This window comes from Physeter macrocephalus, chromosome 18 (genome assembly GCF_002837175.3).
Source record: "Physeter macrocephalus isolate SW-GA chromosome 18, ASM283717v5, whole genome shotgun sequence".
In the NCBI taxonomy this organism is placed as follows: domain Eukaryota; kingdom Metazoa; phylum Chordata; class Mammalia; order Artiodactyla; family Physeteridae; genus Physeter; species Physeter macrocephalus.
This window is the reverse complement of record NC_041231.1, coordinates 87,220,289-87,242,684: the sequence shown is the minus strand read 5'-3', so window position 1 is coordinate 87,242,684 and position 22,396 is coordinate 87,220,289. Positions and strand designations below refer to the sequence as shown.

General features: G+C 40.1%; 6 non-coding genes across 6 annotated transcripts; 4 read left to right on the top strand and 2 right to left on the bottom strand.

The window, feature by feature from the left end:
- Positions 1 to 1,383: 1,383 nt before the first annotated feature.
- Positions 1,384 to 1,456, bottom strand: TRNAV-UAC (transfer RNA valine (anticodon UAC)). The gene has a single exon. It is a non-coding gene; the product is annotated as a tRNA-Val (tRNA).
- Positions 1,457 to 5,700: 4,244 nt separating this feature from the next.
- TRNAT-AGU (transfer RNA threonine (anticodon AGU)) lies at positions 5,701 to 5,774 on the top strand. Its single transcript has one exon. It is a non-coding gene; the product is annotated as a tRNA-Thr (tRNA).
- A 2,966-nt stretch (positions 5,775 to 8,740) lies between these two features.
- TRNAI-AAU (transfer RNA isoleucine (anticodon AAU)) lies at positions 8,741 to 8,814 on the bottom strand. The gene has a single exon. It is a non-coding gene; the product is annotated as a tRNA-Ile (tRNA).
- A 3,408-nt stretch (positions 8,815 to 12,222) lies between these two features.
- Positions 12,223 to 12,295, top strand: TRNAV-CAC (transfer RNA valine (anticodon CAC)). Its single transcript has one exon. It is a non-coding gene; the product is annotated as a tRNA-Val (tRNA).
- A 4,129-nt stretch (positions 12,296 to 16,424) lies between these two features.
- Positions 16,425 to 16,505, top strand: TRNAS-CGA (transfer RNA serine (anticodon CGA)). Its single transcript has one exon. It is a non-coding gene; the product is annotated as a tRNA-Ser (tRNA).
- A 1,561-nt stretch (positions 16,506 to 18,066) lies between these two features.
- Positions 18,067 to 18,139, top strand: TRNAR-ACG (transfer RNA arginine (anticodon ACG)). Its single transcript has one exon. It is a non-coding gene; the product is annotated as a tRNA-Arg (tRNA).
- The last annotated feature ends 4,257 nt before the right edge of the window (positions 18,140 to 22,396 follow it).

The window sequence follows — 22,396 nt, the reverse complement described above, 5'->3', positions numbered from 1 at the left end:
TTCATGTTCTTTCAGATTTGAATCCATTGCTTTATTGTCATCTAGCTTCTGGTGCCAATTTTGAAAAGTCAGCTACTTTGTTAATTTATCCTTTCTGTGACTTTTCAAAAATCCTTTTTACTGACTACTCAGTGATCCTTGCCTATCTAGATTTTTTTTTTTTTAGTGTTGTGATATGTACCTAATTTTTTGAGGTTTATCATCCTTGCATTTTCCCTATTCTTTATATCAGGAAGTAATACTACTTAGATAATGCACATCCTAGACTTTTCCTCTAATAAACTTAATATTTTCTCTGTATCACTAACTTTTTTGCTTGATATTCCAGGATATTATCACACTTATGATCTATTTATTAAAATTTTCATTTCTGATAATATATTTTTATTTTACAAAAGCCTCTTTCCTTGTGTAAATACACTTATCTTTATTTCAGTATTCAATGTTGTCTCCCATCCCTCTGAGTATATTAATATTGGTTTATTCTCAGCATTGTTCTACCTATGTAGCCTTTGTCCATAAGTTGCTTTTTGTTTCTGTTTTTGTTATATTTCTTTAATACATTCTTCAGAAATATCGTGATTCTGACTTTCTATTCATGGTTTAGAGCAGGATATGTGAAAGTCTATTGCAAGCTCTGACCCTTTGGACCGTGGAAGTGGGGTCGAAGAGGGTTGGGAAGATCACTGGGTAAGGTCAAGGTTTTCACAGATGTCTCTTGTCTTTAGTCTGGAACCTCAGCCATCAAACACATCAAATGCCTCTCAGGACAGAGATCGCTGTTTTATCCTTTTAGGAGCATAAACCTGGAGGCTTCTTCCTGAGACTTCCAGGCAGGAGCTAGGAGAGCTTGACTTTCTAGGAGAGAGAACCTGAGTCCTCTGAAGAATTGAGAAATGCTGGAGGGGTCAGCCTCTGTTGAGCCCCGTCCACACATTTCTTTGGCACTGTTCCCAATCTGAGGCCCAGGCTACACCCTTTTGACCTAAAATCGGATCCTCGCCCCTCCGCCCAGTTTTACAAGTTTAGAAATTCTTGCTGATTAGGCTCTCTCACTCCTGAGGTGAGAAAATGTTTATTGTCCCCAGCTCTCAGGCCTCATTGAAATCTATTTCTGCTTGACTTTTATGATGACTGGAGATAACAGAAATAACAAGACTATTTTTCGGTGACAACCCGATGCTCCACAGTGCCTCAGAGAGCTAAAGAGTGTATGAAAGTGGAGCTCCCAAAGAAAAGTCGTGAGAGAATCTGCAATTCTGTTTCATAAATAGCTCTCAGAAGCCTAATCTACAAAAACAAAAACGAAAGCGAAAAATCCACTGTGTTAGCCTTGGAGTGAGAGAAGGAAAAAAAAAAAAAAAAAAAAATAAGTCTAGCAGCTGGTTCCACTGGGGATCGAACCCAGGACCTTCTGCGTGTAAAGCAGACGTGCTAACCACTACACTATGGAACCACTAGCGTACACGATTCCTGTCCCCAGATACAAAAGTTTCTAGAAAAATACATCAGAAAATACAGCTATTCGATTCAAAGATAGATAACTTGGAACACAGGAAATTTTGGAGCTTAATTACATTTCTAGTGCATCTCACTCAAACACAAGCTTGAAATATGTCCTCAAGTTGCATCATCTGTGAACACATGATTCTTGATTTGTGCCCCTTTGAACACTTCTAAACGAATCCATATTTATCCAGTCACTCAGAGAGAATTTATTTTGAGCCTACGTGCCAAGCACTTGTCGAGGTGCTGCAGATAGAGAAGTGCAACAATTAAAACTCCTGTGTGTACGCATCTTTTGCTGTAGTTCCTAGCAAATAACAGGGGCTGAATAAACGTATCTTTATTTCAAGGGAATTAAAAACGAAGTTAGCAGCACTCACATGACCTCACTTTTTTTGCACCTGGGTTAGAGCTGGCCAGTTGGGGACTGCTCACTAAGTTAAACTTGGGATATTTGTGCATTAAGATGGGAGGCAAAAAAAAATGTTTTCAATTGTAGAGGTTCAGAGCATGCCACCCCAAAATATGCCTCTCTGGTATGTTGATTATTTTAAGCTAAAGACACTTGAAAAACAGCAGATGCAAGAAGGGCACTCTTACCTTCCTTTTTCTTTCCAAAAGCAGGAGATAAAATATCCATATGCCCTCTCTGTACCGGAAGGAAGGAAGCATTCTTATCACCAGAGACTGAGGAGTCCAAGCAGAGAGAAATCTGTACCAAAAATCCTCTTTAAACTAACCCTTGTCTTCCTAGTCACTTTTCCACATAATTGCCCTAGTCCAAACCCTTTCGTCTTGGCACGTTTTCACAACGTTTGTCCAACCTAGTACATAAGCGTTGGGCTCTGATTGCTTCTTTGAGTCTTCATTTTTCTTGTGAGGACTCCCACGTACATGTAAAACTTACTTAATAAAATCTGTATGTTTTTCTCCTATTAATCTGTTTTATGCTAGTTTACTTCTGAGGCCCAGCCAGAAACCCTAAGAATAGAGGAGAAATTTTACTTCCCGTTCACAATCTCTCTCTCTTCCCTCCCTCCTTCCTTGTGATATAATATTGGTCCAACACATCTCCTTCAAACTCTGGGCCCTGATTTCCAGAGCCTTGTTGAAGAGTTGGGAGCCTTCTGGAAATCGAGTCACTGGTGAGGGCCACCAGACTGAGGAGGTTGTTTGCAGGTCACATAATCCTAGTTGTTCAAGGTCTTCTCAGTTTTCATTTCTCTTTAGAATCAATTTACAGTAGACTTAAAAACTCATGGGCTTGGGGTGGTTATGCCAAACTGACGGTGGACAAGGACCACAGTGGAAAGATTCAACCCTGTACCTATTAAACACTGCCTACTTAGATTTTTTTTGTATGCTCTGGAGGTAAGGTGTAGGATTATAGGAGAGCGAAAAATAACCAAATAGCCTGAGCACAAAACAGAAACTCATATAAGTTTTCTGGAACAAACGTGAGGGGTTTCCAGTTCTTATCGAAAAGGACAAATTAGAAAATAAGCTCATGTGCCAGAAGCAAGGATTGAACCCAAACAGATATGCAGTTTATAAACTTTAAGTTCAAAACCTTCCCACTCACCAATCACAGCAACATAGGATTCTTGTTCTCATATCTTTTCTTATAAGAAATCAAAAAGTATTTGTTTACAATCTGGGGAGTCTAGGATTGACTTCATAGGTGCATGAAACATTGGCCCAGGCTTACAAGAATATAAACAGAAAACAAATCTTTGGAAGGTTCTTTGATGGGAAATTCATAAAACATAATTCAAACAATTATTTTCATAAAATTTACTATTTATGTGCTATGACTTGTGCTGGGTTGTTAGACTCTCCCTGACCTTGCAGACATATATTTTAACAGAAAAAGCACACAATTTTACTAAATACATAATTTCATGAAAATGTGAGGAGGCTAAGTAAAGGAAGTGTAGGATGCTACATGACCACCAACACACCCTGGAGACCCTGACTAAACCACAACTTAGGACACTAGAAGACACAACCCCAATAGACTATCATATAAAAACCCAGTACACTTCTCTAGATATCTAGACAGATCATGTCTCAAATATAAAAAGGAAAATCTATACTTTTTAAAAGAGAGAAAATTTTTTAACCTAGTAGCAGAGAAAGACCCTTTAAGCATAACCTCAAAAGTACAAACCAGTAGGGGAAAAAAAGATAAATCCTTAATAAAATCAAGGCTCTGCCATGAAGTTCTGTCAAAGTCAACAGACAGGTAACATAACAGTAGACAATACTGCAAGGTCTAAAATTCACAATAGACTAATGACTACAATATACAGTGTACCCCAGGTATATCAACATGAAAAATACACCAACCTCTATATGAATATGGACAAATGATAAGAAAAGTATCAGTGTACATAAGATGCAATTCGAATGACTAACAAACATATAGATAGATGCTCAAAATCTTTAGAAAACATAAATAAAATTTTAAAGAAAACAATGATGAGATTTCTCACTCTACACATGTTAGATTACAAAGTAGAAAGCTGAATAATGTTAAGCCTCGGCAGGGATAAAGGGATATGCAGTGCTGGTGGGAGTGTAGACTGACAAAAATAAACTGGGATTAATTAGTATATATATATATATATATATACACACACACACACACACATATATATACACACTCGCACAAGTACATAAAGGGGGATGGATGAGGAAGTGGTGTTATATGGAGTGGGGGGACAATGGAGGCAACCTGTGAGTCCATCACTGGGACAGAAGAGAGGAAATACAGTGCCCATTATGGGATCTTACATAGCAATTAGAAGCAATGATTTAAGTGCACACAGAGCAACTTTGATGGATCTTAAAGTCATAATGTTCTTTTAAAGGCATAAGAATATATATCATTTATATAAATTTATAATATATGTGCACAAAACAAAAATGTCAATTTTGCAAAAATATATATATGATCAAAGTGATACACAATAAACAAATTAGAAAAGTTGTTTATATAAGGAGAGGAATGGCAGCAGGACATAGAGACAACGGGAATGAATAAATCTTGTTGTAAGAAAGGGCAAGTAGATTAGGTACAGGCTAGACAGGCAGGGAAGAGCTGAGGGGTGCCTAGAGGAAATCGGGTGTGTAGATCTGTCACAGGATCTCCTAAGTGATTTCTCTTTTCTCCAGGGTCTTGCATTTTGTTGATGTTCAGTGAATACATAAGCCCTCGTCCTTTCCCATAAAGCACAAGGCACAAGGTGGTTATTTAAACATTTCAGAATGATGGTCTCATCTGTTCTTCCCCTACGCTAAGCTGTATTCGGCCAACGTGCCACAACCCCTTCTGCAATCATCAACCTGACCTGGAAACTGGAAAGAGAGGTCATGTGACTCTGCTAAGACACGCCCTGCATCTTGCCCAAGTTAGAGGCTCCCACGGCATCCTGCAGGAGTTATTTACCACATTGTACCCTAATTTTCTCTTTAATTCTCTGCATCCTCCACTCATTTTTACAACCTATGAAGACAGGAATCAAGTCAGTTTTAACTCAACGGTGCAATGAGCAGAATCTCCTGTGCATCAGCGTGTCCTTATCTTTGCTTGCTTTCTTGTGCCAGGTTCGATAAAATAGAAGGAAGCAGGATAGTCTTGCTCATGTGCAGTGAATTAGCTCAGAAAGTAGCACCGTGGGCTCTGTAACCTTGCGGTAGCGGAATTAGTGCTTACATCTCTCGTTGTTTGGGGTTGGGGGGGAGGGTTGGAGGGATAAATTTTTAAAACTTGCTTTATTTCCCTGCTTCTAGAATACAAATCCTATAGATGAAGAAGTTTTCGTTTGGTTGGTTCGCTGCTCTATCTCCAGTACCTAGAAAATTACCTGAAATACAGTAGTGACCACATTTGTTGACAAAATGAATTAACGGAGAAAATTTTTAAATGTGTTGCAATATCCAATATTTCCTCTAGAGGGCGATACTCACCATGAAATAGGAATTTCACTCCAATTTAAAATAATTTTTAAAACATCGCGCTGAAGAATGCATTTTTATTTTTTAATGTTGAAGTTTCTGCTTTAGTGTAGAAATATAGTTCAGAAATACAGGTGCGTTCTCTGTCACAAAATCAAGCACGTTTCTGGCAAAATGCTACATTTCACAGAAAATGTTACAAATATGATATAACTGAAGGGTATTTTGAGAGGGGGCCCTGTGGCTTAGCTGGTCAAAGCGCCTGTCTAGTAAACAGGAGATCCTGGGTTCGAATCCCAGCGGGGCCTTTCCCTTTCGGTTTTTGTATTTCAACAGTGTAGTTGCCACTAAACATGCTGGAGATGCATTGAGGAATTTATATTACTGGTAAAGTCTGTATTGAATTGTTATTCCAATTGTGGAGACTCTTCTTCCAGATAATAGCATCACGATATGAAGAGTTGTGATGAAGGGAAAAGTGAATAAGTTTCCTGTAATTGATAGAAAGTGGTGGATTTGCTAATGATTGGTATATGAATTGAGCACAAATTATCTTGCAGTACCTGATACAGAGTAAGATTTCAAATTCTGTCTTGGAAGTTCAGTCTCAGCTCTCTTAAACTGTGACATCCAACATAGTCAGCTAAATGATGGAGCTTGGTTATCAGCGTCAGGCAAAGAATTAATAAGCCACGACATTTGGTTTGGAATCAGACTCATTTTCATTTTTGAGAACAAGAGAGCAATGTCAAATGTAGACCCTCATCATTTTGGTTTTGTACAGCCCTAAGAACTGTATTTGTGCATCAGGAGAACCTACTGAGTGCACAGGGGGAAAATTGGAGCTCAATGACATTTTGAGGAAATAAATCACAAGTAGATTATCACTGTTTTGAATCTTAAGTGACATTTTAGTTTATAGCTAAAATGAACACTGTGTAGCACTGGCCTATACATTGGGCTTTTCCCTTTTATCTAGAGAAATTTCAAAGATTATGACTGGAGTTCCACCAGAGTCACTGTCTTTTCACTTTAGTAGAAATAGTCCTGCACTATGCCTGAAATCCTGTTTATACTTCACTGGAAACCTGGTTTCATTCTCCTCAGTTTATCCATAGAGTTCTTCCCCATCTACTTCCCAAGGAATGTGAGCAAAAAAGATAGTCATGAAGGGTAGCATATTATGCCACCCCAAAATATACCACTTTGGCATAAGGACTATTGTGAGCTGAAGACGAATGAGAAGAAGCAGATACAAGAAAAGCTCACTTCACTTTCCCTATTTGCCTATAAAGCGGGACATACAAAGGATATAATACATTTTAAAAGTCCCCCCCCCACCACCAGGAAGGGCAAAGATTTATCCCCAGAGACAACTTTAGACCCTATCAACCTGGAATCTAAATAACAAATTTTACTAACTAGGCTTTCTGAAGTGAAAGATCTGATGAGAGTTTATAACAAGACTAATGCCACTAACGAGGAATTTTGGAACAAGAATAGCAAGGAATAACAGAGCCATTCCAAAATAAATTTTAGACAAAAATCTCTGTAGACATAACAATCAACCAGATTTTCAAAGAAGACAGAAAACAGTGCATCTAATTTATAAATGTGAATGAACATAATCTTTACAGAGAAAAAAAATCTTGATACATAACATATAATAATTCTGAGACACAATATGCCATGAATATCCAAACCATGTAATAAGAATATATAAACAATATATCAACAATATCAAGCAGAGACATTCAGTAAGTCGGAGTAGGTCCTACACATTTATGTATTAATAAGGTTTCACAGGTAAGTAATGTAAATCCTCAATTGAAAGCCAGTTGCCTAGATGTTAGATTCAAAGTGTACCAAGTTAACATTTAGAAAGATAACTGAAATTATGACTCATTGTATTCTACTGATGTTGTCTAATATCAGGCAAAACAACACCAGGACTCTGACAAATAGAAATATGTTATGAACAGTGGGTACTGATAAATCTCTAGGAATTTCCCATTCCTTGAAGGCTGTCAGCTAGCGGTCATTCTCAGTGTCTAGTGAATGTCCACATTCCATGGCTGATGGCCGCCTTCATCTTCAAAGTTAGCAATGACCTGTCGAGGCCTTCTCATACTTAAAATCTGTAAGTATATTATTTAATATGCAATGAAATAGTGGATGCCCTTTATTAATTAAAAACAGTTTTTCAGGCGCTGGCTTTGAGACAGTCACAGTACTTGACACGAAGGATGCAGCACTGCCCAAAGCAGAGGAAGGCCTTGCCTTCTTGGATTTATTGAGCATTCACTATGTCCCTGGCACTGTGCTTGAGACATTACTTATGTCGTTATTCAATCAATATCGTGTATATCATTTTCAAAGTAACCCCATACTTTTAAACAAGAGAAAGAGTAAAAATATGCTGGGAGTCTGAGGGACAGTGCAAGGGTCGAGGAGAGAAACAGGAGGAGGCTCGTGCTGGGCACACGGAGACCCAGGCGCCAGACTTCAAGAAAAGGACAGACAGGGAGAGTGAGGCACTTAGACTAAGAGCGGCCCCAGAGGCTCTTGCCCTCCTATCCCCCACTGCGCACCCCGTTTTCATTTTGGATTCAAATCTTAAATCCAACACTTTTATGATAAACGTTCGAAAAAAATTTAGACGAGTTGTAAATGGCTTCTTAACTGGCAGCACCGAGGTAACGGTCAAATATAACCCAAAGGCTCACCATTGCTCCATTTTGCCGCAGAGCATTCGCGGTTGCTGGTCTGAGGCTACGCCACAAGCCTGAGATATTCCCACATTGAGAAGAAGAAAACCGAAATACCACGAGGCGTATACTTCAAGAGGAATCGAATCAGCGACCTTGACATTATAAAAACAATAAATACCCTAACCAACGGAGCAACTTACCATGAAGCGGAATGATGTTTTTACATTTCAGAAGTATAAACTATATCAAAGCATTATTGCCTGAAGTTTTCTCCAGAATGATGCAAGAGATTTTCTAATTCTCCCAGTTTCCTCTTCCCCTGAATACATCCAACCTTACCTCATTCAATTTTCTTTAAAAACTCTCCATCTGACTCTGGTAGTTTATTTCTTGAAAAAAAAAACACCACCACAATCAAATCGTTCTATTTCTTGAAAAAAAAAAACCACCACAATCAAATCGTTCAGTGGTAGTGATATTAGGACTGTCTGTAATTGGATGTACGGGTGCAATTTCCACCGGTGATGTGGTCTATAGGCAGGACAAGAAAAGGATGGAAATATTGGCCCGTACGGGGATCGAACCCGCGACCTTGGCGTTATTAGCACCACGCTCTAACCAACTGAGCTAACCGGCCACCTCCGCAAAAACACCTTTACTTACGTATTTTCAAGTCATACCTAATTAATGTCGGCGGTCTTTTAGAAAAAAATGTTCTTTTTTCTATCAAAAAGGAAAAGAAAAATCCCAGTTGCCTGCACGGATGAACCGTGCTTCTCCCCAGGAAAACAGTCTTTCTCAAACCGACCGAGGAAGACTCAGATCAATGTCCGGGAGCAACTACCTCCTTGAAACTACTCCCAGAAGGCCTCGGGAAACGTGAAGCCCCTGCAAGCCTGAGATGGTGGCGGGCGGATCACGGAACTGAGCACAGAGCAGGGCTTGGTGGACTCGGCTTCCGCGCACGGGGTGCGGATTCTCTGCTCTTGGAGGTCATACTGGGCGGGTCATCTCTTCCCAGAGGCCTTTAGCCGCTCGGCTTCAGGGTGGCTCCGCAGTCGCCTTTAAGCTAAATCTGTAGCCGTTCGTCCGGAGCGGAGTAAGACAGGGACCTGACGCTGCAATGCCAGCCATAGGCCACTTGGTGGCGCCCGATTGCAGGGCTGAGGTCTGAGGCAAAAGGACTGTGAAGACCGCCCCGCTCCTGAACCTCTGACCCCTCCCCATCCCCCCCAAATCTATGACGAGGGAAGTCGAGACCACAGCGAGTCCGGAGTCAGGGCCTTGTTCCAGACCAGGGAGAAACACCGGACTCTGAGAGGAGTAGGGGAACTGAAGCCAAGGTCAGGCAACTCAGAGGAAGGAGTTGGGAAACCATTGCCCTTTTGAGCCTGGCCTGACCTACCTGCAAGCGGGTGTCAACGATGGCAGGGACCAGTAGAGCAGCAAATTTCTGCTTGCTTTCTTTTCTCTGTTGGTCCCTACAACCCTCTCTCTCTCTTTCATTTTTATTTATTTTTTGCATCTGAAGTTAATTGACTCGTTTTATATATATAGTATATCGAGTAACATTTGAAAGACTATTCTAAAGAGAGCTATTTCTTTTAATGAGGCAAGTTAACTATTCATTTGCTTGTTTTACATTATGCAATTTATAACTTTTGTTTTTAATTGTTTAAAAAGCTGTAAGATGGTATTTCTTATCTTTAGTACATTTCTTTAACTTGGTATCAGCATCCACCATATGAACTAGTAGCTGTCTTCATTTTCTTTATCCTCTAGTAAAAATTCGGTGGAAAGTGAGTGGAAAAACCAATTGTAAAAATTTAATTGTATGTATTTATTTATTTTTATTAAATTTTTTTTTTTTACTACAGTACTTGATCTGTAGTCTTTTCTCCTCTCTTTGTGCTTTACTGCCACTCTCCCGGATTTCCAAACCTTGAGAAACCTCTCTCTGCTTAACAGCCAGAATGTCAGCTGTTTGGGTGACTGGGCATTCTCTTTTCTCTCCTGTCCTCCCCCAGGTTTCTTTGGCTGTGAGATCTCTCTCCATTCAGTAAGCCTTGGAGAGATTTCTCTCAGCTCTCCAGTCCTGGCTGTTGGCAGCTAAAACACAAAGTGCCTTGTACTGTTTGCTCTTCGTTTTCTTGCCGTGCTCCCCAACTTCAGAATGATTTGAACTTGAGAGTGCCTCCGTGGGTATTTCCACTTTCTGGCCTTTTCCCTCACCCACTTTTGACCTACTCTCCTCATCAGAGACAACCAGAACTGGTTTTGGCTACTTGAAATTCTGTTTGGGTCAAGCAAGCCCACAAGCAAACCTTTAAAATGTCTAAGTTTCTTCTGGTTTCTCCTAATCTGGTCTTCACAGGGTTTTCCTCCTCTGTGCTGCTTCCCATCTGCCAGGAATAAGGGCAGCCAGAGGCTTCTTTTCTCCTATGAAGGCCTCTTTCTAGAATTTAGTTTATGTTGATTCTTTTGTATCCTCAGCTCCTGATGGGTTCAGAAAATCTACTCCCCTTAAGCTTATGGCTTTGCTTTAGTTAGTAGGTTGAGAGGGACACACGCTTGCAACTTCCTACAACTTAACCAAAATGGAACTCCGTGCTTTGTATTTTTAAAATATTTCCAAATTTCTGTGCCAAAAGTACTTTTGTCATTCCTTGGAACCATTTCCTTTAAAATATATAGCAACAGACTAATCTCTCTCAATAAGGAAATTAACCTTGTTGCCAGGTGCTTTGCGTATTGTTTCAGGTAATCCTTATATCACATGTCATTTATTCAATTGATATTTTAAAATAGCCATTTTGTTCTTATATTGAAGTTAGAAGAAGTGAGATATAATATCCATACGACACCATGAAAACTTCAAGAAGTGAAATGAGTGACCACCTGCAGGTATGTTGCCAGATTTTACTTAAACTTCCAGGTGATGCTGCTGGGCACTTGCAGGGCAAAAGAATGTCACATGGAATTTGGATACATTTCAGAAAGTTACCTCGAATATTGTCCCCTGATTTGACAAATGTTTATTGAGAACTACCAATATAATGGTCCCAAAGCCACACATGATCCTTTCCTCACCCTCCCAGAGCTTAAAATCCAATACCACCATGACTTCTGATTAGTTGTCCAACAGTGGAGATGGTCTTCTCCACAGAAGTGGCATCTTCATTTTACTTTAAGAAAGATCTTCTTCAGTCTTTTGCATCTGATACTGGTGTATTTTCTACACAAATGATCAGGACAGGTTAGCAACATTATCCAGTGAAAGCACTTATACTATGCGCCGTGGAAAACTTCCATATATGGGCACGTATCTTCCATATGTCGGTACATCTGCTTAAACAGAATATCCTGTTTGGAATCCTATCTCTTGCTTTTTGTAATTTTGGAGAATAATATCACCAGCAATGTTGAAGACAGCTTGATAAAGCAGATATTTTTAGAAGTTAAATGATGGAGAAAATTGTGAACCTGTTGTCAGCTAGGAAATGAGGATCCTGAGGTCAGGAGATGACAGTGGGGTATTTTGTATAGAAATGCTGAGGTGGAAGGATTCGTTCATATAAAAGACTGCATGAAGAATCACTCCCAGTGGGGCCTCAAAAGAGTACCTTAAATTCTGTCTTGGAAACTGTAGGCTGCAGAATTCTCATTCCGTAACACCAGTATATTATGGAGAGCAGTGAAGTCTGAATGCAAGCATCAGAGCTTTAAAAAACAAACAAAAAAGTAAAACAAAACAAACAAATAAACAAAAACAAACAAACAATAACAAACTTATATCCTTAATTCACCAAAAAAAAAAAAAAAAAAAAATTCTCCAGGATGCTGCCTTAGCTTTCCAAGGCTGGAATTTATTCAAGAATTGGGATTATGAAAGGTTTTTGTTTTTGTTTTCATAAATGGAGGAAAGGGGAGAGAAATGCGCTGCAACAATGAACATTTCCTCAACAGGCATGAAGTGAACAAACCTGGGCTATACAAGCAAGGTCTACTCAGTTACGTATAAGGCCTGGAGCAACAGCCAGCAGATGTTTCCGTAGTGTAGTGGTTATCACGTTCGCCTCACACGCGAAAGGTCCCCGGTTCGAAACCGGGCGGAAACAAGGTTTTTCCTGAAATATTTATGTACTACTTGATTTCAACTTGCTTATATTAAAAAATAACAACCCCTACAAATCTTCGTACTTACTCTTTGTTTGAAGGAAGAAATTATCCTGAGAGTCCCGCGCTGATGCATGGTTTCGCTGTTCACACGGGGCAGTTTTCCCCTTTCTCCCTTCTCTCCTCTGCTGGGTTCCGACGAGGCCTGTGACGGTCCCTGGGAAAATAGCAGAGGAGATGAGCCGGAGCCGCGGAAATGGTTGCTCTCTTCGGAATTTGGATTTCTACGAAAAGAGGCTTCACCAGGAACCGACCCTGAGGGCAACTTGATCTTGGACCTGATCGGCAGCAGAAAAGTCTCCCAGACTCAAGCCAACTTTGAATGAAGAGAAATCTGTTTCCCCTTGAGAAAGACCACCGGCACATTGCCAAAAACTTATACTGTTATTCTTCCTCCTAGCCTTTCCTAAAGGGACCTGCGTTCATGTACCAAAGTGACTGTGCATTAAGGAAAAGGAAAAAAACAGACTTTTCAGGAATTACTAGACAATGGCTCGGAACCGGCATTACTTGCTAGAGATTAAAAAAAAACATCATTGCTGTCCACCAGGCAGTAGGTACTCATGAAGGTCAGACAACCAATGAAGTTTTGCCTCCTGTCCATTTCACTGTGGGCACAGTGGATCCCTGAGCCCACCCTGTGGTTACTTTCCCAATTCCAGACAGAATCTGTATATCATTTCCATGACTAATAGCGTGAAGGCTATTATGGCATAAAAGGCCAATTAGAGGCCACCAGAAATTCCTCTGTGAAAATAATTAAACAAAACGCAATACTGATATTCCTGGACCGATTGCAGAGAATAGTGCCAACATCAAAAACTTGAAAGATACAGGGACAGAGATTCACCAAATTGCTATTCAACTCACTTACTCAACTGTAGAAGGTAAATGGGTTGTGGAAAATGACAGTTATTGTAGATCTAGTCAAGTGATTATTTCCATTGCATCTGCTATTCCAGATGTTCTTTTATTAATGGAGAAAATTAACACATGCCCTGGCACCTGGTATGCAGCTACTGATATGGTTAGTGCTATTTTCTCTATACCCAGTCAGAAGGACCATCAGAAGCAGTGAGCCTTCAGCTGGCTGAGCCAACAGTACACCTTACCTACCCTACCTCAGGGGTATATCAGCTTTTCAATCATACGTTATAAATTAGTCTACAGAAACCTTCACCACCTTACCATATGTTCTAAAGTTGAAAGCTGATTTTTGTTGTTTTAAATATGAACACTGTAGGCAAATGTATATTGTGCAAACTGATTACAAGTGAATGGGTCTACCTTTCCAGAATTGGCTCAGCCCTGTGCGCCTCATTTGCATCTCTATCCCAGTTTTGGTCCATATGGGCTGCTGTAACAAAAATACCATAGACCAGGTGGCTTAAAGGACAAACATTTATTTCTCACAGTTCCGGAGGCTAGTGTCGATTTCAGTCTGGTGAAAGTTTGCTTCCTGGTTCCCCGTCTCATAGACAGCAGTCTTCTCACTGTGTCCTCAGATGAAGGAAAGGGTGAAAGAGCTCTCTGACATCTCTTTTATGAGGATCTAATCCTACTCATGAGGACTCCATCCTCATGAACTAAAGCCCCTGCCTCCAAATACCATCTCATTGGGGATTAGGTTTCAATGTAATTTGGGGGAGAGAGGCATGTTCAGTCTATAGCAATCACCAAAACATCCATTTCCTTTTCTGACTTCAACTATGTTTAGTCAAGTATAAGTTGATATTGACTTTTTGCACAGGGAGGCCAGTGGCCAATGGGTGATGTTGAAACCAATTATTAAAACATTTTGAAAGGAAATTATCCTGAACTGATCCTTCACATCCAGAAGTGCTGCCCCACCATACAGTCCTGTCAGTTGAGTCTGAAAGAGTCTTCATAGCCATCAAAGGAGGCATTTTCTAAGATATCTTTTTACCTCCCATTTCTTCCTGAAATTGAGAAAGGAAGTTGACTGAGAAAGAAGCTTGGACAAATTTTAAAATCAAAGACGCTTTAAAGAAAATACCTGTCCGCAGGCGTCAATCCAGGAGGAAAGAGAAAGAACATCTCCTGGGGGAATGTTGATGTGCAGAAGAATGTGATACCATTTAGAACTGAAAAGAATCCCTGACAAAAGTTAAACCCCCAAGGTGGACACAGGGAGGATGGGATGAACAGTGACTGCTTTTGGACGAGATTATTTTAAACAACCTCCTTTTTCTGTCCCCACCTCCACCTGGGGGTGAATTCCTTAGTAGAGTAGAAGTACTAGGAAGAAAATCAAGATCTAGCTGAGAAAAAAACAAAAACATTTCAAAAGAACTTTTTAATTTGGGAGTGGATTTCACAGTCTTCACCCCAAGTTTATTTAATTCTCCAAAGTGTTCTGTTGGAAGAGCTATGAAACCGCCAGAACAGTGCACTGGTTAAATTACAAAACTGGGGACAGGAAACTGGAGATTTATACAGAGTCACTTCACTCAGTGCTATTTGCCCCGGGGAGAGGATTTCCCATGAAAACAACTCCTGGGCACTCTCCGCTGTAAAGAGAATACACTCTGGCCAAGACAGAAAATAAAAAGAGAGCTATGCTCTTTTCTCTGCAAAAACAAATCAAGAAAACAAGACACACACAAAAACAACTTTTAAAGTTGTATTTCTAGACCCAAAGGAGGAAGTTTAAGCTATTTAAATTCTGCTAATTCTTCCACTTCCTTCAGAACATCCTAGAGCAAATCAAGGGCTTTGAAGTCAGGGTGTGAAGATGGTGGGTCTGACCTACTGAGCTGGTCCTGGTTGCTCACAAATGGAAGATCCAATTCAGTGTCTGAAGAACATTCCAGAATCGTTTGATCTTGGATCAGGTGATTTTCCTAGAGACTCCCAGGTCTCCCGTGCCCTGTGTGTCCAGGGCTAGACTTGGACAGCATTCCAGAACCTTCTTGCCTTTTTGCCTGAGGCTTCCTGAGTGGCTTCAAATCTTATTTGTGTGATTAGCTCCTTCTGAGGCTCGAAGTGAGGCCTCCTTCAGAGTGCTGGCTATTGCTGAGTTCCAGAAAGGAAGGGCTATTCACCATTCCAGAGGAGAACTCTGGTAAGAAAAAATTTTCTCCTCCACTTCCTCATTTATAGTGTTTTCTTGAGCTTTTATTTGATTTTTTAAATAGGTAACATCTAAAGTCTAATGTGACGTGCAGTAAATTTCTTCCTCCTGCTTCCAAAGAATTCCACCCCCTTAGTCTCCAGCCCCTCAACTGGGAACTTTGTTGTGAGTTTACTGATTATCCTTGAGAGTTTCTTTTTGTTTGTTTGGTTTATTTTGTTTTTGTAAAATGCGTATACAATCTAACACAAATATATCTCCAATAGTATCATTCTGTAGAGATTGCTCTGAACCTTGCTTCTATTTTATAGTATACGTATGTACATAGTGATCTTTATCATTTTGTTTTAAATATGTATAGCATTCCACTGTGTAGTTATGCCATAATTTATCTAATTAATAGTTCTGACTAACTAGGTTTTTCCCAATCTTACTATTACAGTTAATGCTGCAGAGAATAAGTTAGAACACAATATAATTTCTCATGTGTTCAAGTCTATGTTTTACATTTGTGGAAATGCTGTATCAAAGAGTATATGCGTTTGAAATATTGCTAGATCCTGCCACATTGTCCTCCTAGCAGCAAGGCATAGTGTATTTGTGGAGAACACAAATGAGTAGGATCGTAGACACACTTAATACAACTCTTACTTCATTCCATGCCAAGTATGAAGCTAAACCAGGCAATCCATGAAGACTGTAGAAAATTTTAGAAAATCAAGGATTCTTGTGATGCTGGAATATTTCCTTCTCTCAAGGAGGTGAGACGTCGCAGCCTGGAGCCTGGCAGCATGGGGGCAAGTTGGATGAGGCTGAGCGGAGAGACCTGATGAGGGGACTTGAGGAGTGATCTCCTTTTACGTACTGCTTAAGGTAAACACGCCAAATAAACAAGGATGGCTAGAATTGGTAAGCAGGATTATAAATCAGGGACCTATATGGTGTTTTTTAAGATCTAAATAAAAGGCGGAACTCAAGCTGTGATGGCCGAGTGGTTAAGGCGTTGGACTCGAAATCCAATGGGGTTCCCCGCGCAGGTTCAAATCCTGCTCACAGCGTCTCTCAGTGCTTTTTTTCTATTCAAATTACGAAATGACTTTCTCAGTGTGGTTCTCAACTATTCGTCTTGTTCCATAAACAAACTGAGGAGTAAGGAGGCAGCTTTCCGTCCCGTCCCGAGTACACTCTCAGTATTTTGGCTCTTTCATCCTCCTCCAAACTGGGCGGGCACCTGTGAATCCCTTGAGCGCGGGGGCGGGCCTTCCTTCAGCCCAACTATGTGCAGCTACCCCTCAGGACCCGGGAAGCCAGAGACTTAGTGAACGCTCACAACAGCTGCTTGTTTTGTATCCATTCTGTTAAATCTAAAAGTAGCAGCAGGTCCCAATGGCAAAGAGAAACAGGAAATTCTGTTTTTAAAAATCTGTAATAAAATTCCCCGCTCTGTTAATGGAGATGCAGGTAGCTTCCTTAAAGAGTTCTCTGGTATTAAAAAAAAAAAAAAAACAGGCTAGTGAGAACCATGAAGGTCTAGGATCATAAATAGAGATGCAGGTAGCTTCCTTAAAGAGTTCTCTGGTATTAAAAAAAAAAAAAAAAACAAACAAAAAAAAAACAGGCTAGTGAGAACCATGAAGGTCTAGGATCATAAATATCTCTGTGTGTGTGTGTGTGTATGCGCGCGCGCGCGCGCCCTCTTTAAAACATTGTACTATAGAAATGAGGAAACCGAGGCAAAGAGAAGATATACAACTTGGGCCAACGCAATAAATCTAACGAGGGAAGAGTACGGATAAAGGCTGTGGGCACCGTGACTGCACTCGGACCCAAACTATTGTACTTCTCGCTCAAAGAACTGCCCTCACTTATAAACACTTTTGTATTTCCACATGCGTATTTCGCCTACATTGAGCCCTTAAATATAGCTAGCCAATTTATGTAATGATACCGGTATTCTCTAATTTTATAATTATATTAACTCTGAACTTCTAAGTTCCTATATGAATTTGGTTCTTAAAGTGTTTACCTTTATTAAATTATTACCCCCATTTCGCCTAATTTGGGAGGGTGGGTGTTTCGGAATGTTTTTCTGCTGCATAGAGTCTGAAATTATTTCCTGTGTAAAGAGTTTCGGCTCTTTGGAGAGTGAGATTGAAAAATATGATTAATACCTCAAGAATGTGTTTTATTCCACTTTCTCTTTCACTATATCAAAATTGAAAATTAAATGGGTCACTAATTTTTGACCCATACTCAACATCAGTAAGTGCCAAAGGAAAATGAAATGACTTGATGAATGGACAGATGAACCGACTGCAGAAGTTAAAGAAGCGTTCATAAGTAGAAACAATACAGACAATCACGCACATAAATGGGGTGGAAAATGCTAACCACAGTCGTTCTACCACATACATGATGCTCCAAGGCAGAAAATTCTTTCATAATTATAAATATTTTAAGTGAATGTAACTTACACAAATTGACCCCGAAGATAACCAATCAGTTTTACTAGAATCCACAGGTCTTTCTTGTACAACTAATTTCCATCTGTATCATGAATCAACTATTTTCTCAATGACTCTAGTGAATAATGAGTAATAGAGAGTTTTGTAACAAGGGGGGCCAGTGGCGCAATGGATAACGCGTCTGACTACGGATCAGAAGATTCTAGGTTCGACTCCTGGCTGGCTCGACTTCCCCTTCCCTTTTGGGGGGGGGGGAATATGTCTCTGTGTACACTTTTCAAGTTGATAACCAACAAATTCTTAACGTCCTTCGATCTGGTTCTTTGCCTTGCGTGGCCCGCCACACAGTGCAGTTTTGGTTGTCAACGCGTTAAGTCTGAATGGATGCGTAAGTTATCTCTCTTCTGAAATGTCCTTTAAATCTCGTTTCTTTTAATGATACTGAGAAGGGGAGTTGACGGAAAGGTCTTTAGAAAGACAACTTTAAAAAATTAAATACGGAATATTATTTGACCATAAAAAGGAATGAATTTCTGATACATGCTACAACATGAATGAAACTTGAAGACTTCATGCTAAATGAAAGAAGCCAGACACAAAAAGCCATATGTTGTATGATTCCATTTATATGAAATGTCCGGAATAGGCAAATCCATAGCGGCAGTAGTAGTTGCCAAGAGCTGGGGAAAGGGTTCAGAGTTGGTTTGCGGGTGATGGAAATGTTTTGAAACTCGATAATGGCGATGGTTGCACAACTCTGGGAATATACTCAAAAACACTGAATTGTACACTTTTATGTGAATATTATAGAATGTGAAGTATATCTTAGTTTTTAAAGATCAAAGAAGTGTCAAAGAAAATAAACAAAGTCTGACCAGTATTTTCTTCATTAATTTTTCCCCCATTGGGCAGGGCTCTCACTCTAACGGCTCTTCCCCTGCACACTTTCTGTCTCTGAGCATCCGTCCTAGAAGAAAAAGAAGGGACATCAACTGGAGAAACTGAAGCAGGAAAGACGCTTCTGTGGACAAACGAAATCATAGCGTCCCCCTTAGGCCCTCAATTCAGCGATCTTGGCAAAGATCTGCCCTGACACCCGAGAAAGCTATTCAGACTCTTATCTCCCCGCCCAGCTCCGGATCTCAACTAGAAAAGCGCGGCAGCCTCACCGCCGAAGACTGAGACTAAGAAAGTGTTCCGAGTTGTAAGCGATCCTAGACAAAAGTTAAACAGACAAGAAGAGGGCGACGGTGTCAAAGGAGAAGAGGAAAGTGGCAGTTTGGGGGTGGTGTCTCTTTCAACAGCTGGATCTCCTTTCTAGGTGTTCCTGGGGCGTGACTTCAGACGCTTGGGGCCGAGCGGAGGAGCCTGGGAAGGAAATCAAGGTGAAGCTGGGAAAGGAACAAAAACATGCAAAGGAGTCTTTCATTTGTTGGTATTCATGTATTTATCTTAAAAAAGTTGATTGACTCTGGACAACGTGCGTTGTGAGGGGTGCCGGCAACCGAAAGAATGAACCTGCCACGCGTCTAGACCTCGTTTCATACCTCATCTGTTGGGCTGTTACCGAATTAAAAGGGGAGCGGGCTGGGGAGAGAAGAAAGGTCCAAAGGATTAGGAACTTCCGGATGTAAATGCTTTTGAAATCTTAGCGCGGAGAAGAATCCCTAAGAAAAAGTATTAAGCCCAGTTTTCTAGGCTCCATCCCCCACCCCCCGAGATCCTATATTGGTACTAGGATGCAGCTCATGAATTTTTAGCAAGGTGACGCTTCTGCTGCTATTCCGCCGACCATACTTTAAGCAGCACTGGACTAGTGCGTTGTATTTTATTACCCACTTTTCCAGCTAACATCAACAGGGGACTTCCACGGTAGAAGAAAAAAAAAACAGAACGTCTATATGGAGACGCTCACAACTTTAGTATTATTCCACTAGGCTTTAACCAACCAAGGTAACCGACTTTTCTACTCTCAAGATTTTTGGTTAGTTTTTCTCTTTTATAAACGTGTAAGTTTCATTGGATACTTTTTTTTTTTTGGTGGTGGAGGCTTGTTTTAGAAAGAAGTCCGTTTCAACCTCCCTCTCAAATAAACAAAAAGGCCTTTGATATAATCATCAAATCACTCTTGGACTTAAAGGAGATAAGTTAGGTTTCTTCAAAACTCTGCATATTGGGAACGTCCCTGCCCCCCCCCGCCACCAATCTACAGAGATTATAGTGTGAAGTGAGTATTTTTTCCTTTCTCCCAGAATGTTGTAGAAGTGCCCTGTCCAAAACAATAGCCATTAACACGTTTCTAAAATTTAGTTTAAAAAAAAGGTACAATATCTCATTAATTTTTTTATTGATTGCATGTTGAAATGATAATATTTGGAGTTAAAATTAATTCCACTTGTTTATTTCTACTTCTTAAAACATGACTACTAGAAAAATTAAACTTACTTATTATGTGATATTATTTGTTAACTCTCACATCTTCTTGCGGTTATTGATGTAGCAACATCAGTAAAGTGTGATCAGTTTGCCAAGGATGTGGTTCTTTGAAGCAGATGCCATGGCAGTGTCATATTCCAAAGAATTTGTTTGTTCTTTACTTCAAAAAACACGTGTATTCTTCTCCAAATGCAATTCTTAGTATGTGAAAATGAAAAATTTCTCACACTATATTTCTTTACCTGTTTTTCTTTTTCTGTTCAAGAGGGCTCTGTGGGTTGGCTGGTTAAAGAGCGTGCTTAGTAAACAAAAGATCCTGGATTGCAGTTTGGTGGGGCTGTCTCCATAGGTCCTATAATTTTGAAACGTGTTAGCCCTCATTTTGTTGAACACAGTTTGGGAAATTGATCCTTGATCAAACCCGTGTTGTTCAATTGCTGTATGATGTGGAAAACTAAGAGCCTGATGTTTACTTTATAGATGTGGTTTGTGAAGGTGGCAGGCACTGGATGTTTTCAAAGAAGAGAGGGAAAGACTGGATGGACTATGTAAAAAGTTGCATGAAAAATCATTCCACACATGGCATGAATGAAGCACTATAAATTATTATTTGGACACCAAACAGTTCAGAATTCTCATCAGATGACAATGCCCCTCTCATATACAATGAGATTATCAGTGATTTGCTTTGCAAATCATTGGATAGTCTGTCTTTAATGAATGACTTTACCATCTGAGTTTGCAATGAGAGCTACAGCAGTTACTGGAAACCACTGTTTTTATTTTGTATGATCCCCACAAACAGTCTTAATTCTTTTTTGCATCCTGGAATATTTACCACACATGGTGTGGTCAATAAATATTTGTGAATGGATTTGTGAATATCCAGTTTCTTTTCTCTACTATTTTGGAAGTCAGTAGAATGGAGCTGGATGCTGGAGATGCTGACGGCTGCAGGAGCTCCTGGAACCAGAAAGCAAAACTCTTTCCTCCTACTGTGTCTCTGCTGCACCCTCTACTGACAAATTTCAGTGCCAGCTGGCACAAGAAAATAGATGTTTAAAAGGCCCAGAACACTTTTCAAACAGTAGTCTAAAAGGGTGAATTTGTGGCTGAGAAGTGCATTAGAAAAAAAACTGTTTTTCCTCCTGTGTGTCTCCTTCACTACTCACACAAGAACACTTTGCTTCTGACACTTCTGGCCACCAACTACATGGGAGTTTTCCCCCCACCAAGCAATTCTACAGCACTAGCTGAGTGTCCTACAGTTTAACTCAATTCTGACACTATTTATCTGGAGATAGCATCAGATCCCACAGGTTACGGGCTTAGTCCCTCAAGACCGCACCCATTTCAGATGCCAATGGAAAGTAGTAGGTCCCCACGTTACCCCAACACATAAACAGATGATACATTTCAGTAGATTGTTGCAAACTAAAAGTCCAATAAATATGTTAAATTTAAACACACACACAGTAAGACTAACTAGTCTACTAGTTAGTCTATCAAATGCCTTTGATAGACTAACTAGTATACTCCATAGAGCTGAGAAAAGAAATGATAAACTTGAAGGTAGGCCTAAAAACTACCCAAGCTGAAACACCAAGAAAAAAAAGAAAACAGAGCACTGAAGAATTATTGATTAATATATTCGTAATCAGAATCCCGGAAGGTGAAGAGAGAGAGAGAAAAGAGCAGAAAAAATATTTGAAGAGTTAATGGCCGAGTATTTTCCCAAGATAATGAAATACAGGTATCCCTCGCTTTTCAAAAGTTCACTTTGCTGCCACTTCATTTTTAGGAAAGACCTACGTTTGTACCTGTTTTGTAGAAAACCATTATAGAGGCAGCGCGCATCAGTAGCAGCAAGGGTGGGACCGCCAAGCTCCTCCCCCAGGAACTACAGTCAGCATCTCAGCATCAAGCCGCTATAGCTTTTTTTTTTTTAACATCTTTTTGGAGTATAATTGCTTTACAATGGTGTGTTAGTTTCTGCTTTATAACGAAGTGAATCAGTGATACATATACACATGTTCCCATATCTCTTC